At 30.7% G+C, this 3,866-nt stretch overlaps 2 long non-coding RNA genes across 2 annotated transcripts in view; both read right to left on the bottom strand.

Moving 5' to 3' along the window:
* Positions 1-3,866, bottom strand: part of LOC122636802 — a 268,896-nt gene that overhangs the window by 155,521 nt on the left and 109,509 nt on the right. The window lies entirely within an intron of this gene.
* The window catches only part of LOC122636791, an 80,039-nt gene that overhangs the window by 54,314 nt on the left and 21,859 nt on the right, over positions 1-3,866 (bottom strand). The gene's annotated exons all lie outside the window — the stretch shown is intronic.

Below are 3,866 nucleotides of genomic sequence, written 5' to 3'. Positions count from 1 at the left end.
CCCAATCGAAATGTATTTGCGCTAGGCAGTAAATTAATTCGTCCATATACCCACAATTCTGAAAAACGTTCTTTATATGTTATATTTAAGTACATGACGTGGATATTTCGACAAACAATTTAGAAACATTGAACCAAACACTTCGTCTCTAAAAAGAGATAATCAACATATTAAATCAAACAATTAATCAATATAATTAAAAAATTTTAACTGAAGTTATAACGATGACGTGGTGAGGTAAACATACACTGAATATTTAACGCATAATTTAAAAGTGTTCCCCGGCTAACACTCTTATCCCAAAGAACGGTAAATGTTTTGATCGTACATGCAGATTGAATCATTTTCAATGTTAAGCCAGTACCAATATTAGCCTGAGTACCATTTCAATTCCACTTTAATGTAGATTCCGTTTGCAACTTTGAACAGCCGTTCGATAAATCTCTCCCACTACACTCGATTATATACTGTAGCTATAGCCACTTACCTTTTGTTACTTTCAGTAACATATATTCCGTCTCGTTGTACCATCATTCGAAGGATGTTTTGTAAAACAATGCCATATTAATCTTGCAAGATTCGTCGTCACCTCCATTATAAACATTTCGGCTTTTTCTTCCTCTTCTTCCTGGTCAATTTCAATTACATAATGAAGTCGGAATGTAACACAATATTACAGATCTCGTAAAGAAAAGGACTAGCTTTGAAAAGCGTTCCTTTCAAACCCAGTGCATTGATTGTTATTACCATCAAGAAGCACTAAAAATGTTTTGGAAATCGTTGATAATTTTAGATAGTAGAATTCCGCCGATCGATAGTATGTAATTGAGTATCCGTGCAGAAGATATACAGATATATTTTTCTTTTCTCCCTTTCTCTAAATTCGAGCTATAATTATATAAAATATTATGGTTATATTATAGCGTCATATCACGCCACCTCTGGGGAATTGTAACAAAAGACTAAAAATGTTCAAGCACGACGTTCTAGTTGATAAAACCCGACAACTTCGAAAGAAATTTGCTTGATATTCCATTATAGATGAAGAATATATTTTTGAATGTGAATCTTTGGTAGAGAAGAATCAATAAAATTGAAGCAGAAGCGCTTGTTATAATCTTCTGTTATGCAATGTGGATTGTTTCATATGGTAGTTAAAAAGGGACAATATTAATATGTGGAATTGAAAGACGTTCGTCGAGAAATTCATTTCCCTCCAATCCATACTCAATTATGTCTTTTCGGTTCGTTCAATCGCGTAAATTTTGATTAATTTTTACGATTTTTACGTAAATCGTGGCCAAATGAAATACTCAGAAGAGAAATCGTTGATACTAGAAAAAAAAATGACAAATGATTCTCTCTGAATCAATATTCTTTGTTACGGCATTGTAAAAAAAGGTATATTTGTAAAAAAGGAGAGTGTTAACTTAAGTAATAGAAAAAGAAAAGAAAATAATAATGCGAAAAAATCTGTTAAGCAATATTCTTTGCTCAAAATTAATTCTTATTGATATATATTTTTAACAACAAGGACAGGATAAAAATTATTTGACAATTTTCAAAATCCTTTAGTTAATTTAGAATATCTTGTTAAATTAGTAAAAAGTATGGAAAAATGGGAATGAAAGAAGAGCATATAAGAAGAATAATAATGATACATCCAATTAATAGAGATCAATAAAGAAATTCATTTCCTCATAGTTTATGACCTTTTCTCTTCTTTTGAACATATAATAGGAAATATTGATTATTCTATTTGAAACGTCATATCCACTTGCAGAGGGCGTACTCCCTGTTGCCATGTTAACCAACCATAGCAACGAGCGGTGGATCAATATGGTCTGGCTGAGGACGGCAAAAAAGCTGTACGTCATTCCTTCGGTGATCGTCGAACTAGTAATACGTGAGCAAGTGATCTACAATAAATATTTCCGAAGTCTATACATTATACGTTCCAAAGGGTAGTTTTACAAGTGGTTCAGGCGGTGTAAACAATTTCTTCTTTCTCACTAGTCTTCTATTTATGTTATCGATATAAGGTAAATTTATCAGTAGTCATTTATATGTGATTTATCATAAAATTTTAATTATATTTTATCGAAGTGAAACTCATTTTCGTGATCAATACCATCATAATTATAATTTGTTGCTTTCGGAAAAGATAGTTTATATCACTTAAATGCGCGTAAATAGATTTATCTTTGATAGCTACACAATTAGATGAGCAATTGAATATCTATCGTGAGTCTTTACTAACCTACGAATTTTAAATTATTTTAAAGATATAATAGACAAAACGAAAGTTCAGTTTCAAAAGTCTTGAAGTATTGCAAAGGAGTCCTATTGACTGACATTTGAATTTAACTCCAAAGAAGATACAAGAAATTCAACTACGCTCAAGGTTGAAATGAAATTTTTGACGTCAGAAGTGATGCATATTTACATCGGTGCTTCCTCTTCTTCCGACCATAATTTCTACATGGGCAGTACAAAGGCTGTGTTTACCAAAAGGTAAGATGTTTTAGGGATAAGATATATATTTTTTATTCTAAAATGTAATGTGGAATGTAAAATCTCTATCGTAGGTATATTTTATGATAATTTATTGAATTTTTACATAGATTTTATGAAGTCAATTAATGTATTTCAATTTATAAGTGAATTCAATTCAAATCTTCCACGTTATATGAAACCCAATTTCGCAAGAAAAGTACATAGTTCTCAAGTGTATGAAAACAACGTGATGCCTTTATTAGCGCATTGCTACAGTAGCTATCGATTTTAATACCGGATTTTTATAAACAAGGTATGAAAAGATCAGATATAAGTAATTTGTTACATATCGTTTCAAATTTCCTGTATGAATTTTATCTTTTATAATAAAGCGCATTGGATTGAGAAATCCGAAGATTGATTCAAGAAGCAATTTGAAAACTTAACCGAAAAAGGGACACTTAGCTATTCCTCATAGATTAAATACTCTTAAATCTTCTTATATTGATGTATTGCAACATATTGGTACTATACAGGTAGATTTGATACTGAATAATCACTTTCTTACATGTTTGATTGATATCTTCATTTTTGGAAAGTAGATTGGACTACAATTTGTATACACAAGTGTTATAATCAAGATATCAGTAAATTCAGATCCTGTACAATAATTATCAGTTACTTTCGCCTTTAATTTGTTTCGTATATCTCCAAAAGAAGTCAAAGTTCGTAGCTTTGTTAAGACTTATCAATGCTCTACGTTTACTTTAATTACATAATTACCGAAGATAAGTCAGATGATGCCTTTCAAGTGTTACAGTAACTTCTATACACAACAAAATAATAATTATAATGATATGAATCAATAGAATCAGTTTCATTGCTATAATATAGAAATGTAACGTTGTAATAATTCTAATGCAAACGGCAACTGCTAAATTTAAAGATTATTGATGGAGTAAAAGAATGACGAGTGAGAATGATGAAATTGTTTCTGCCGTTTCAATTGCTTGTAAAGATGTTCTTTCGGATGTATGACGTATATACACCTTGGGCATATTTCACGTGTGGCATTCACTCGCGTATTACTGGTTCGAAAATCACCTAAGGAATGACTTTCCCTGACGAAATTAACCTTACGTTGTCTCGTTATAAGACCATACTTCCTACATAGTTCATAAAAAATTTCCCTCTCCTGTAGTTATTTAGTTATTTTTTCATTTCCTGTAAGTATATGAGAAATTATCTCATAAATCTTGAAATCTTGTAATGCAATTGACAATTATTCGTCTCATTCTTAATTGAAATTATCACGTAATCTTTCGTCATATTTCTTTATTTCCCGATATTATCTCCTTAGATAGAATCAT

Source organism: Vespula pensylvanica, chromosome 23 (genome assembly GCF_014466175.1).
Source record: "Vespula pensylvanica isolate Volc-1 chromosome 23, ASM1446617v1, whole genome shotgun sequence".
In the NCBI taxonomy this organism is placed as follows: Eukaryota; Metazoa; Arthropoda; class Insecta; order Hymenoptera; family Vespidae; genus Vespula; species Vespula pensylvanica.
The sequence above is the reverse complement of the archived record's forward strand: the minus strand, read 5'-3'. Positions and strand labels throughout refer to the sequence as shown.